This window comes from Apus apus, chromosome 3 (genome assembly GCF_020740795.1).
Source record: "Apus apus isolate bApuApu2 chromosome 3, bApuApu2.pri.cur, whole genome shotgun sequence".
NCBI lineage: Eukaryota > Metazoa > Chordata > Aves > Apodiformes > Apodidae > Apus > Apus apus.
In genome coordinates, this window is record NC_067284.1 from 57,140,218 (window position 1) to 57,154,184 (window position 13,967).

At 48.0% G+C, this 13,967-nt stretch overlaps 1 protein-coding gene across 2 annotated transcripts in view; it reads right to left on the minus strand.

The window, feature by feature from the left end:
* Nucleotides 1–13,967, minus strand: part of RRBP1 (ribosome binding protein 1) — a 78,247-nt gene that overhangs the window by 35,975 nt on the left and 28,305 nt on the right. The window contains exon 1 of one of the 2 annotated variants that reach the window (XM_051613667.1): nucleotides 8,676–8,691. The exons of the other annotated variant lie outside the window; for it this stretch is intronic. The gene's annotated coding sequence lies outside the window, so the exon portion shown is untranslated. Of the gene's footprint in view, nucleotides 1–8,675; nucleotides 8,692–13,967 lie in introns of those variants that run through there. 2 annotated transcript variants of the gene reach the window in all.

The window sequence follows — 13,967 nt, forward strand, 5'->3', positions numbered from 1 at the left end:
GGAACACAATGGTTATATTAATCAAAACACCTTCCAGAGGAGAAGGGAAGGAAATTACCTAATCCTTCACCATGCAACTGTGGCGTCCCAATGCCCAGTCTGTGGGAGCAGGGCTGTACACAGGTTGGGAGAAAGGGTATTCCCACCTGGACAAGGAGGAAAGCATAGAGAGCACTTTCCTCCAAACCCTCTTCATCCACACCAGAGGCAGAAGAGTGCATCCTATCCCAAAACTGGCTTTAGGTCCAGAGAACTTTATGAAAGTTGAAAGTTTCTCTTCTCTTGAAAGTCTGGCTGCACACAAGCTCATGTGACTCCATGAGCTGGAGCTTAACAAGAAACTTCTTCAGGACCTACAGTCTGACAAGATGGGTTGCAGTGATTCAAGGACATGCAGCCTGCCTTGCTTCACCACCAACAAATTGTGAGGGGGCAATTCCTGGTAGTATCAAGAGAACCCTTCTCACTTTCCATGTATAACCTCAGCAGGGTTCATGCTTATTGCCTGACTCAGCATCTGGAAATTGTAATTCAACTAAAAACAGCCCAGGAAGGACCTCCTGACATGCCAGTAACAAACACATCTTCCAGCTTTGAGAAATACCAGGGCATGGTCCTAGATGGAGAATTCAAGGTACTTGGGAGATGCCTGTGCACAAGGGGACACAAATACACTTGCAGGATTAAATAAAAAGCCACAAAGTACATCTAGCTTAAAAGAAAAAAGCCTTTTATGGCAACAGGCTTCTCTGGTTGAAGCTCTCTCATGTTCACAAGTCTCTTCTGCCAATTGCCACCGCATCTCAGATGTGAAACTGGTGCAACATGTTTCCTCCCCTGGCTGAAGCACACTTTGAGGAGAACAGAGGCATTTGCTGCCTGCAGGTATGTTTTGCCTGATGCAACCTGAATAAAGCACAGGGGTAGGAAGAGACAGTCCGTCTCTTCAGCTGTGCACCTGAGAGCGTGTGCATGCTGATAGTGCATGCAGATGGCAACACCAGTCAGGAACAGAGTCAGAAGGGTGATCCTCTGGCTGTGGACACCAATAAATTACTGGCATGGACATGCTGCAGGCATGGACACACTGCAGTAAAGACTAAACCAGGCTTAAGTCATCCATGCATCTACTTCCCATCAGAAGCTGATCTCCAAACTATCTAGCAAGGGGCCATAAGCACCACAGATACTGATGCCAACAGGAGAGGTACCCAGAGAGTCCATGAGAGCTTTGGCTGGGTGAAAGCCACAACAAGCAGTCGGGAGGTGGCTGAACACTACACAGGAGGAGCAGCAGGGGTGGCCTGGCTTCCCACCCAACAAAAGCTGCACAGCAAAGCCTGAAGGCCACAAGACATTTGTACCCCTGAAGGTCAAAGGGAAGAAGGAGCTGAAAGCATTGCAGCCACCACTCTGCCCCACTCTGGGCTGGCTTTGCTGGGAACCAACAGAGCCAAGGAGGGAAAGCAAAGACCTGAAGGAGTTTCTTTTGCTCTATGGTGCAATCAGAGCTGCAGACAGAGATAATGTCTTCCACCTGGACACTTGCCTCTGAACAGGTAATTTGCTTTTATGTACTTATTTATAACTGCCACGTTGCCCCAGGACACAGCAATTATCACGCATGAGTTTCTGCCGCCTTGGGTCTGCCTGGTGATGAGAAGCAGGAAGAGCAAACAGTGCCTTTCTAAAGTCATCCTCCTAGGCTGCCTGGTGGCACTGGAGCACAACTGCCCAGAAAAAAAAAAAAAAAATCTCCCTGTGGCTTTATGGAGTTGCTACTAATGGAAGTTTCCAGTACGTCCCACCAAGCTGCTGTGAAGTACGTTGGATAGAAAAGCAGTACTATCAACCCTACTTTTCAGGAGGAGAAATGCATGCAGAGGGAGGATGCAGCTTCCCCTAGGTCTCTCCTCCGTGGAGGCATATCCCAGGTCCTAGCTGAATGTGCTGACTCCTCAATGAGTATGGCAACATCCCACCTTTCATGGCTGTTGATACACAGTGGTTCCTTCCAAAAAAATCACATTCCATGCTCATATGAAAACAAACAAACAAAAGAAAACACACCCCATAAGTGGTATTTTTTTTCTGGAGGAGAAAAATTCCAGGTTTGAATATGTAATTCCCTTCTCCCCATGCTCCCTCTAAATGTTAAGGGGCATTCTATGGGAAAAAATTAACTTGACATTTTTGTCCCTTTGATTTTCTCCTGTTTCAATGTTTCTCCAGCTCACAGATACAAAAGGGACATCTGTACGGTGTGGATCTGATCTCTCAGTCTCTGAATCAGCAGTGGAGGGGAAGAAGTCAGAGGATGCCTGTGCTGGAAGAAAGACCAGAGGAGGCAGATGTCCCAGGACCTTCTCCTCCAGCACAGGACATGAGTGCTTCACCAGCTCCCCTGATGCAGAAAGAGCCGTCTTGGTCCAGGGCAGCCTGGTCAGGACAGGCAAGTGTGATGCACTGTGGGTGCAGGAGTCGGGTCGTACCTGAGGCTGGGGACTTGGTGTCCCTGGGAGAGGTCCTCTGTGGGACCCAGCCACCCTTTCTGCCCTTGCCATCCCTCTGTCTGCATGGGAGGATAGAAACCTTCACTCTCTGAGTTCAACACTGCCTGAACTTCCACACCTCTGCTTTTTCCTGTGCACTAACAAAAAGCAGACAATCCCTTCACCTGCATTTTGTCAAGTCTCTCTATTTCTGTGTCACTTGAAGCCCCTTCCCCTCCACATACTCCTTAGGATGAATTTCTTTTGCTAGCCACAAGCATCCAACACGTCCCCGCTATTGCAAGTGGGGCTTGGCAAAGGGCTGGCAGCACCTCTCTGTTTCTGCTGGAAAAGCTTTGCTTTAGATGTTCTGGGATCTGCCACATCAGCATTGAAATTAATCAGAAGGTCTCGAAACCAGACACGCCTCAGCATCGTTATTTACCCAGAGAAGCTGAAGTGGTGTAAAGGGAGTGCTCTGAGCACTGTTACCAACTCTGTAACAGGACCAGTGAGCCAGGTGCTGAGAAGAAGAAGTGGAAGAAGGAAGAAAACAAAGAAAAAGATAAAAGGAAACTAACAAACAAATAAATACTTTGAAAGCAGCTTTCTTTCCAAAAAAATACAGCAGGAAACCTCAGGCTTGGGGAGAGGTTAAATCTGTGTGTGAGGTGGTACTGAATAATGCCAAGGTAAATCCTAACTCTGAATTGCTCTTCTTAGGGCAGAGCTGTGTACCTACATGCTGCTCTCTGAGAACACGGTGTGCCTGCTGCCTGCAAAAAACACTTTGTACTCCTGAGTCTCTAAGCAGAGCAGGGATTTTTATATTAACAGATTAAAAAAAGAACAAAACACCTCTCTGAGTAAGTATACAATTACACCCAGGTGCCTGGCTGACATTTCAGCCAGGTGAGGGGTTTGAGCCAATGTGTGGGTCAGCATGCCCAGACCTTGCTACAGCAGCACAGTGTGATGGCTCAGGTTGGGGTCCCAAAACATCAGAAGTTTGGAGCTTGGAGAAGTTTTCAGGTCTGCAGCAGGAGCTGAGAGTTGTAGGAGAAATTCAAAGTCGTGTTTCAGGTTTGCCAGAGGTATCTCACTTGTCCTCCCCCCCCAAGACAACAGAGTGGTATTGAATTAACGCACCAGCCCTGTGATAATCACAGAATCACAGAATGCCAGTTTGGAAGGGACCTCAAGGATCACCTGGTCCAACTTTTCTAGGTAATACTATAATTTGAGTTGGCCCACACCCTGTCAAGCTGAGTCTTAAATCTGTCCAGTGTAGTGGAATCCACCACTTGGGAGATGATTCCAAGTTTAACTGTTCTCATGGTGAAAAATTTTCTTCTGGAGTCCGGTCAGAATCCCCTGGAGTAACTTGTACCCATTACCCCTTGTCTTTTCCATGAGACTCCTTGTAAAAAGGGAGTCTCCATCTTCTTGGTAGCCACCTTATTTAGGTATTGGTACATGGTAATAAAGTCTCCCCTAAGCCTTCTCGTCTCAAGGCTGAACAAACCCAGTTCTTTCAGCCTTTCCTCATATGGCATGTCTGGAGAAGGTAACCCAGAATTCTAAAATGCCCTGTGGGGCTTTGTTCTGTGTCCCCAAGGAGAGCCCTGAGCCCTGCTTGCAAAACACCTCCTCCTGGGTGCACCATCTCTCATCCCCTGCTGTTTGCCTGGCTCACCTCCTCACATTTTTATCTCCCCAGACACTTGTGCACCACCTACCACAACTTCAACCTGGCCTGACACCTCGGTGCTATCCTCTTGCCCTTCAGCTGTGCTGAAACAAAAACTGCTCTGGAAGGGGAGGCACGTCCCCAGCCACCTGCTCTCTAGGTCTGCTCTCCTGGTGCAGCCACAGGCACTCCAGAGCCATCACCTGCAGTTGGCATTAAAAGAGGAGTTTTGGCCAGTGATCACCTTGGCAAGAGGCAGCATTACTCAGTATTTGACAGGGGCTGTAAAAATACAACCAGAGCCAAAGGAGACTGAATAGGAGAAAGCTGGGGAATAAGGTCATGGCGACACTGGTCAGTTTGAAGCACTCTGACACAGCGGAGCAGTCCCGTGGGCGATGGCCTTTGGTGTGCTCACACACCCCAGGGAGCTGAGCCCTGCTCCTGCCCAGCCTGCAGACACAGCCCAGGGGATCCATCCTGGCCAGCAGAAGCCCTTCCAGTTTCCACTGCAGGGGGCAGTGACTCCTGCAAAGTTAATTAATCTCTTCACACAGCATTATTGACCTGTGGGAATTGCTTATAAAGAACAACATGATGTAAACCCCAAACATTAAGATGTGACCTAAGTGCCAGGATTGTTTTGAAATAAAAAAATAAAAAATCCCTTCAAGTAATACATTTTGGGGTCTTTCTGACTCAGCAGCACATGCTTAAAACTTAACTGAGAGCAGGGGTCACCCTCTGCAGACCTTTTCCCAGCCATCTGGGTTAGAAATGACCACACACAGGCTTTCTGAGAGCAGTTGTAATTCCACATGTCCTCATGCTGCTGAAAGAGCAGACTTCAAGCAGACCTACGCAGCTGCCCACGGTAGAACTGTGGAGGGTCCCTGCAGCAGGGCAGAAGAGGACGGGGCTAGCAGTGAGCCAGAATAAAGCCAGAGAGCTCCAGTTTGTCCCCGGCTTTATATATATATATTGCAAACTGCACTTTGACTCTGTGTACTCAAGGGAAACATTTCCCTTGAGAGTGACAATGTAAAGCTTGTCTGTGTAGGTACCTCTGCTCCTAATTGTATACTCTCTCGTCAACCTTTGAAATGCAAATCACCACTCACACACCAACACCTTCTCCAAGAAATGGATGTGGTGTGCAAAAGGGCTGTCCCTCACATGGGAGTGCAGGTCTACTCGGCAGGCTCAGAAATGCTCAAGGGGGGGAGGGGGCTGGCTTAAAAGCTGGGGGTTTTTTTTCATCCAGTTCCCAAAATTTAAAGACTGTCTTGACTCCTGGATGAGACACAAACCAGCATTTTCCTAGAATATTCGAATTTTCATTAGTCATAAAATCATAGGATGATTGGGGATGGAAGGGACATGGAAGATCATCTAGTTCCAACTCCCACCCAATTAAATATCTTAAAAGATGTCCATCAACCTGCCCCAGTTCAAGTGGAAAAGCAAATTACACACTTGTTTGCAGGTCTGTAGATATTACTGAGGACACTTTGTTCCAAAAAAGCAGACCAAAAGCTTTGGGATCAAATACACTTTGGTGGTGATTCTGGCAGGATCATCAGAGCCTTGCTCAACAATACACCTGCTCTCCTGGGTGAGAGGTTGGAGATGCCCCTCAGGAGATGCAGTGAGGCGGACTGTTTCCCCTGATGTCTCTCCATCAGCTGCTGGGGGTCCAATGAGAAGGACACACAGGCAATGCAGAGGCTCAGCCCTGCTCCTTCGCAACCCCTGCTCTCCAGGTCACCCCCTCGCTTTGCATTCCTCTATTTTACATGCCAGATCTCATTGTTCTTCAGAAGACACTAAATACTTGCAGCCAAGGCTTTTACTAGAATTTTTTCTGCTTTTATCAGTATTATGTCAGTACCAGAAAAAGGAGGGAAGGACTTGTAGTATGGACTGGGCAAACTCAGATCCTTATTGCTCATAAAATGGCTTTTCCTCCTTACCTGAACAAAAAGCTGTTGGTCAAAGTGGACAATAGACAGGTCTCCATGACTTCTGTGCTGCTGAAGACCACAATACCAAGCTGTACACACAAGGTGACATCAGCCCCCCCCATTTCTCAGCCCAAAGAGCAGGTTTGTGACTGCAAGGCTACTACTCTTCCTCCTGGTCACCTAGAAAAAAGACACAGTCACCCCCAAAATGTATGTGTATCACTTGCCATAATTCAAATAAATGCTACCTGAGCCAATCAGAACACTTGATTTATCCATGCTTATTTATTAACTGAGCAGACTGATGAAGCCACATTCATTATTCCAGCTAATAAAATGTTCTGCCCTACCCATGCTACTGCTCAGAACTAGGAGCTTGGTGCTCTGGCATTCCTGTCTTCCCAGCAGAAAGGTCACACATTATGCGGGAAGAGGCAAGGCTCTCAGAGAGATCGATGGGCAGTTAGAGGTGCAGGCAGGGCTTGGGGTGGCTCCAGCTGGTTCTGTGCCTGACTGCAACCAGGCAAATAAACAGGCAATGGAGTCAGAGCAAACACATCTTGTGGGGAGCCCATGTCTTTGTGAAAGAGTGTCCAAGGCTCAAAAATAAAAGAAAAATGTGAATAACGCTGCCTGTCAGACCTGAATCTTCTTTAGCTGCTCTTACTGGTTTGCAAGAGGCAAGCTCATAGTGGATCTTCTGATGTTTTAAGAGTTATGTGGAGCCAGCTGGAGAAGGGGACACCCGAGGACATGCATGGCACTTTCTGGGAGAGCAACACCAGTCCTGTAACCAACAGCTGCCAGGAACTTTTTGCAATCAAATGGCAGGAGCAAAAGAAAAAAGCAACCTGGCAGTAAATATACATAGTGAATTCAAACAGTAAACGAGTTCCAGGAAGTTGAGATAACCTTGTAGACACAAAGATCCTGATCCAAAGCCCACGGAAGTCAGTGGAAAATAAAATAATGTTAACTTTCAGCAAGCCTTGGATGAAGCCCAAGGAAAGTCAAATAAGAAATCCAGTCCCAATGACTGTAATTATACCAATTAAATAGCCACCCAAATCTCACACATCTTCCCTGGCACCTCCTCACTTGCAGCTTGGCCCCCACGTGAGAAGCTGCTACCAAGGTTTACCTATACATACATTTTTTTAATCACTAACTGCTACTGGGTCCTGTTCTCCTGGCAGGTCACTGGTGTCTGCAGCTTGTCACAAGACGGACCATTTGGCATTTCTCCTTCAGCCTCTTGTAGTTACAAGGATACTTGAAGATTTTGAAATGCAGCAAACTAAAACTGAGCAGCCCCAAAAGCGGCGAATTTCCGTGTAAGTTCAGGGCACACAAACGCAGGGTGTGGGATCCATGGGTCACCCAGTGGGGACATGGAGAGGACGCAGGACAGGAGCAGCCAGTCACTTGCCAGGATGAAGATGCACTCCCATCACCCTTCATGAGCAGAAGCCCCCAGCCTCCCACAGGCCCAGAGTTCCCAAGCGAAGACAGGCCCAAAGGCATCTGTGAGAGGCAGCAAAAGTCAGCTCTCTGTAGACCCAGCAAAGCTCTGGTTACACACTCTGCCAACCAGCTTTGCCTTGTGCTTGCTGAGAAGAGCATCACATGCCAGATGGCCACTGTCCAGAGGTCCACAATCCAGCAGGCAAAGGAGAAGACCTAATATCTTCCCTCTTCCTAAAACGTTTTGCCAATCCACCAGTTTTTAAGCCTGCTGGCCCTGACTCAACTATGTCAAATGCCAACGCTTGATGACGGTGAATCATTTCACATCATCCACCCTCCAAGATCACAACATGGCCATAGAGTCAGATCCTGAGCTGAGGTGGGAGCCCAGTACCCCATCCACATCTGCAGAGCTGCATCCTTTGCTGTGCTGCATCTGACCCTCACAGCCTGGAGAGTCACACCAGCCATTCCAAAATGCTGCATCTCTCCTCTCTTCCTAGCAGGCAGGTATCAGCTCCTCCAAATAAGAGTTGCTCATCTTTAGGGAGGATTTTATTGTCAGATTTTCTGCAGTAGAATTTGGCAAATGAGGTTCTACTGACGGCTTAGCCACCCCCTGTAATCCACCAGCAAAGCAGGAATTTGGGTCTGTCAGTAGAAACTCTTATTTTGAGAATTTCATGGATCCAACCTACATTGCCCACAATTTTCTCTGCTGAACCTTATCTCTGGTGGCATGTGTCAGCCTAGACACTTGGTGCATGGTGCAGAAACACCTCTGCAGGATCTACTGCCTCTATGAATATTGAAATTTTTTTTTAAAGCAGGAATAATTTGCAATCCCTCCTCCTCCCAGGAGTACTCCCAGTTGATAAACACAGCAATCTCTATAACCCCTCTGCCCTCTCTTGGAGGTATGATCTCAAGTCCTGCTCAATGGTATGGACAGCATGGGTTGTGCTGTGCTCTCCTTCCATAGACAAAGGCAACGCTGGCATGGCCAGAGCTTACAGATGTTTGTGGCCAACTGGATGTATTGCAGACCCTTGAGATGCTCACCGTGAGGTTATTGGATTTTTCTTTTTCCTCCCTTCTCTTCACAAAGCCCTTCCATTTGTTTGGAACACAAAATCTGAAGAGAGAAAGCAAAATATCTCTTTTAAAGAGGACAACCTCAATTTTCCCAAGGGATGAGCAATTTAGTATCTCTCACTGCTTTGAGGCATCTGATGCAATACCCTGTTTAACCAGGATCGTTGTTTTGGCTGCTCAGCAGCTGGCAGACTTGGCCTGAGTACTTTACTTTTAAAATAAAATGTGGGTGTTTTTTTTTTTTTTCTTTGCTCCCTGGATTGTCTGGATTAAAAAAAAAATAGCAGTTACACAGTTCCTTCTCCAGAGACCACTGCCTTCAACAGCAAATTGCTCCTGCCTTTAGCGGGTTTTGAATCAGATCCTAGAAATGCAGCCCAGCCCATCCACATCAGCAATACCACAGTCAGAAATGAGTTCAAGCATCCCAGAAATCCGGAGAGGCAGGGAAAAAAAGCCCAAGGTGACATCTAGGAAAAGAAATGTGCTGCAAGTCAGCAGCTGTGTTAGAGCTTGAGGGGGGATCATGGGGAGTGGAAGGGATCACTTGGCACCACCACCTTTGAGTTAGAGGGGTAATTGCCCTGTTAATACAAGCATTAACCCACTCCAGTTGGGCCACTCAGTTTCTTCCTTATGCTGACAAGTTTTACTGTCCCCAGGCTGTCAGGGCAACAGTTTTCCGACGGAAAGATCCTTGTCAAAAGAGGAAGTGTCTTCTGAAGAACGATATGTTTATATGAGAAAATACAGACATTTTATTTCTAAGCTCTCCCTTCCCCTGCTGAATTTATACCATAAAAATGGAGAAAAAATAAGACTCTTGGGTTTTTTAATTACAATATTTATCAAAGAACGGCTTTCATGATGCTGGAAAGGAAGTCGAGACTTTGGAAAACTTTTCCTGGAAACAACTCCTCTTTTTTAAAAACCATGGTTTTAACATGGTTTCTTAAGGCCATAAAAAACCTAAGCAAGAGCTCTATCTGCTCCTCATTCCCCCATCTTTTAATGTTTTGACTCACAAAGCCCTCTCAGGCAGATTTGATAGAGGGTAAGAGCTTCTAAAGACAGTGAGTTCCTGTGAGCTTTCTGAGAACAGAAGAGAGCTGGAGAAGAGCTCCTACGAAGCTCTCCCTCCCCACCAGAAAGGCTGGAGCATGGGCTGAACCATCATGAGACACCAGAGAAGCCACAGAAAGGCACAGATCCATAAACCCAGGTGTCAGACTGGCACAACTGTTCGGGATGGTCCTTGTTGCACAGGACATGAGCTGGAGGGGTTCAGTGGATTATTCTCCTGAAGAAACCCAGAGGCAGCCCAGCTGCAAGGGTACAGGGCACTGTAGGGTTGTGTGGCTTTGCCACCCACAAGGCCTGTGGCCAGTGTCTGCCTGTGGAAAGGAAAAAAGGTCAGATGACACAGCCTGCTTCAAGGCAGAGATGTTTCAGGCTTTCCATGCCTACCATCCTCTCCGTGGAGGTCAATGAGGCCAGCAGAAGGTTGTGTCCCACACGCCAGTGGCAGTGCAGGTCCAAAGCCGATACCAAAAATCAGCCCTGCTCAGAGTTGCTCCTATTAGCTTAATACACCCCACCAGTGTGGCAGTGACTTCTGTGGACTTCTGACAAGGGATAGAACATGCCCTGTTCTCTCTGCCCTGGAAGGGTTCGTGCTAAGGCCAAGTCTTGAAGGTCCAGACTAGGTTCTACTAATGATTCAGACTTAGCTCTTGACCCCAGAGGAACATCTCTTTGTTAACGTCCTCCCTGGGTGCCACACAGGAAAACCACACAGTGGGTGACACCTCACAGAAGTGCTTTCACCTCACAGAAGAGACAGTCTCTTCCTGCTTGCCCACATTTGCCCATCATGGAAACTATTACTTGGCTGGCAGCAGGGAAGACCCCTGTAGATGCAGTGCCCTGGCTGAGGGCAGTCAGTCCTGACTGCTAATGTGGAGAGGGTATGGGTTAAGCTGTGTCCAGGGGGCATCCCCTGCTGCAAGCTCTTTCCCCAGGTTTTTCCCCACTATGGCTTACTTCCCACCAAATCAAAGGCCACAGGTCAGATCTTCCTTGGTCTGGTCAGGCCTTCTGCTTTGCAGAAAGTGGTGGTTATGTGCATAAAGTAAAACTCCTCTTCTCTGTGCCGCCCTTCACCTCAGCACCTCCCAACATCAAGCCTCTTATGAGAGTCAGCCTGAAGGGCACAGATCTCAGACTTTCTTCTCATTTGAGCTGAGTGACTCTGAGGTGGTCCCTTTCTTCTTCCTTTACTGAGGCGCAATATGATCTTCTGGCAGTATGATCATCAATATTACAGCTGAACTTCCTATTGACTTCTCCATTCACAACTGGAGTTCATGACTCTGCCAGGGAGGGCTGGGACATGCATGCCCAAGGGTCATCAGCATTACAGGTGTATCTCCCATCCTGCCCATTCCCAGATGCCCAGCTTTTTTTAGAGGAAGACCCAAAACGATTCATTTCCCAAGCTGTCCCTTGGAGTTTTTATTCAAGACCTAGAGGCATGCTGGTCAAGGCACAGAGCTAGCCTAAATACTCTGGCCAGAGCAAAGCAACTTCTTCTGATGTTTGATAGAGCCAAATTAAGTCCCAGATACATTGATACAGATAGAACCAAGCAGAGAAATGCAAGGCACCCACCTAGAACTAAAGAAAATTATGCAGAAGAAATAGAGAGCCATGCCTCCATTAGCGGACAGATGAGCACCTGGTCAGAGCAGCCACCTGCCAGGTTTGTTTCAATATTCCCTAGTCAAAGCCAGCTCTCCATAGACACAGATGGGTGTCAGTAAGGCTGCTGTGAGCCTCCCATCTCAGCAGTGGCTCAGATCAGGCATACGCCAGAACTTAACTTCTCTGGAGGCCAAGAAAAAAGGACCCCATCCCTTTTTTCCCCTGAAGGATGTGGCTATAAATGCTTGTTAGAAGAGCTAAGCAAGTGTCTCTCCTTCAGCTATCCAGGCTCATATTTACTATTGTAATCAGCTCTAAACGCAGGTTAGATTTGCATCTCTCCAGCTTTGACTCCCCCTGTATCCACAAGGAAGAGTCTTGGGCTTCCTCTATATGAAGATGAGGACCTGCACAGAGCACCTCTCACTGAGTGAAAGCTTTAGTACTCTGCAGCACATAATCTCAGTGAGTGCATATATCCTGCAGACACCAGGAGTGCTGTCACTCTCCGGCTTAAAAGTGTTTAAAAGGAAAAGTGAAAGAAACCATCCCCACACAAAAACAACCTGACACCAGAGGTTTATAGCACCCTGTACCTTGGGAAGTGGGTGGCAAGGATTTGAGTCTCAAGCTTGGCTTCATCAGGCCAAGCTTTTGCATTTATAAGCGAGAGCTGTAATCACCACACTTTGTAGCAGGCATGCCCTCACCCTTTTTAGTCAGAAATCCCATTGTCCGTCAAACTGCACCCTGCATTCCCAGGAAAAGTCTGGCTGCATGTTAAAGCATCCATGCTCAGATTTTCTGCAAAGCCTCTGCCTGCCTTGCCTTCTAGCAAGGTCTGCATGGCAGGTCTAACAGAGGAGGGGAGGGAAGGAACAACATGCTGTGGTTTCCAAGGCTTGCTCTTTGAGCACATTCCTGCTTGAAGACAAAGGTTTCCAGCTCCTTGTAATGTTCTGGGGAGCTGTTTGAAGGCCTTGGACGAGACCACCTGCAGCTACAACCCTGTGACTCTATAAGCTGATGTGCTTCTTCTCATCCACCAGCTCACCAGAGGAAGACCTGGTATGCTCTATTATAGTTATTTCATCTTTCACACAACATTCTGAAGTGTCAGGAGGTTTCCCCTATATAAAAAATAGTGCTTTTTCCCCCCCATCCTTGGGCAGCTCAACACCTCAGAGTAATCCTTTTACGGAAGCCTAGTGGTTTAAATTACGTCACATCTGTTCTGATTGTCTTTAGTGATATTGGATTAGCTGATCTGCAGCCAGACCTGTAAGAAGGAGGAGGTCCTATTGCGACTGCTGTCACACTGTGGGCAGACACAGGCCCCTTCACATTTTGTCCTTGGGAAGCTGATCCAAACTGGGGACCTGTCGCACAGCAGCTGGAAACTGCTGTTGATATTCTCCAAAGCAGCAGTGTCTGTGCCCCCTCCAGCCCCAGCCAGGAAGGTTTGCTTCCTCCAGCAGCTGAATAATTATGGTTGAAGCTGCTGATCTTCAGGCAGAGTACAGGCTTCATTCACAGCCCTGCTCCTTATAGAATCATAGAATCATTGAATGGTTAAGGTTGGAAGGGACCTTAAAGATGATCAGGTTCCAACCTCCCTGCGATGAGCAGGGACACCTCACACTAGACCAGACTGCACAAAGTCTCACCCAGCCCGGTCTTGAACACCTCCAGGGAGGGGGCTTTCACAACCTCCCTGGGCAACATATTCCAACACCTTACTACCTTCATGATGAAGAATTTTGTTCAAATGTCTAATGTGAATCTCCTCTTTTTCAGTTTAAAACCATTACCCCTTGTCCTGTCACTATCTTCTCTGGTGAAAAGCCCCTCCCCAGCTTTCCTGTAGCCCCTTCAAGTACTGGAAGAGCTATAAGGTCTCCCCAGAGCCTTCTCTTCTCCAGGCTGAACAGCCCCAACTCTCTCAGCCTGTCTTCATAGCAGAGGTGCTCCAGGCCTTTGATCATCTTGGTGGCCCTTCTCTGGACCCTTTCCAACAGCTCCACATCTTTCCTGTGCTGAGGGTCGAGAGAGAGAATGGAGTAAATAACAAGAAATGTCTCAGCATTAACACCCTGGGCAGCATCCACCGGGGAGAAGTGCTGTGCAGGGGTGTGCTGGAGCCTGAATCGTCACAGGAAGATACATTCATTCATTTTTCCAGCCCAGATCGCGCGATCTCGACATCTGGGGCCGGGGCTTTCCCGGGCAGCCTGGCAGGTCTCCATGCCGACGTGCATCAGCCAGCACACGCTCCCGGGTTGCCGCAGGGCAGCACATCCCTGAGGTGTATTAGCCACTGCCTGTGCCTCTGGTGCTGCAGGCTTTTCTGGCTCACACAGATGCCCAGGGTATGCAACAGCAGCCGTGCCAGCTCCGGGAGCCTCTGCTGCTTGAGCAGCATCAGTCAGTATGTTTGGTGTTGATTTTCCCAAGAGATTTAAGGGGTTCATGGCAGAAAGACACCACCTCCTTCCCACACAGGCAGCTTGCACCGGCTCCTGCTGCCTCAGCGGTGGCAGCCAGCGCAGGGCGGCT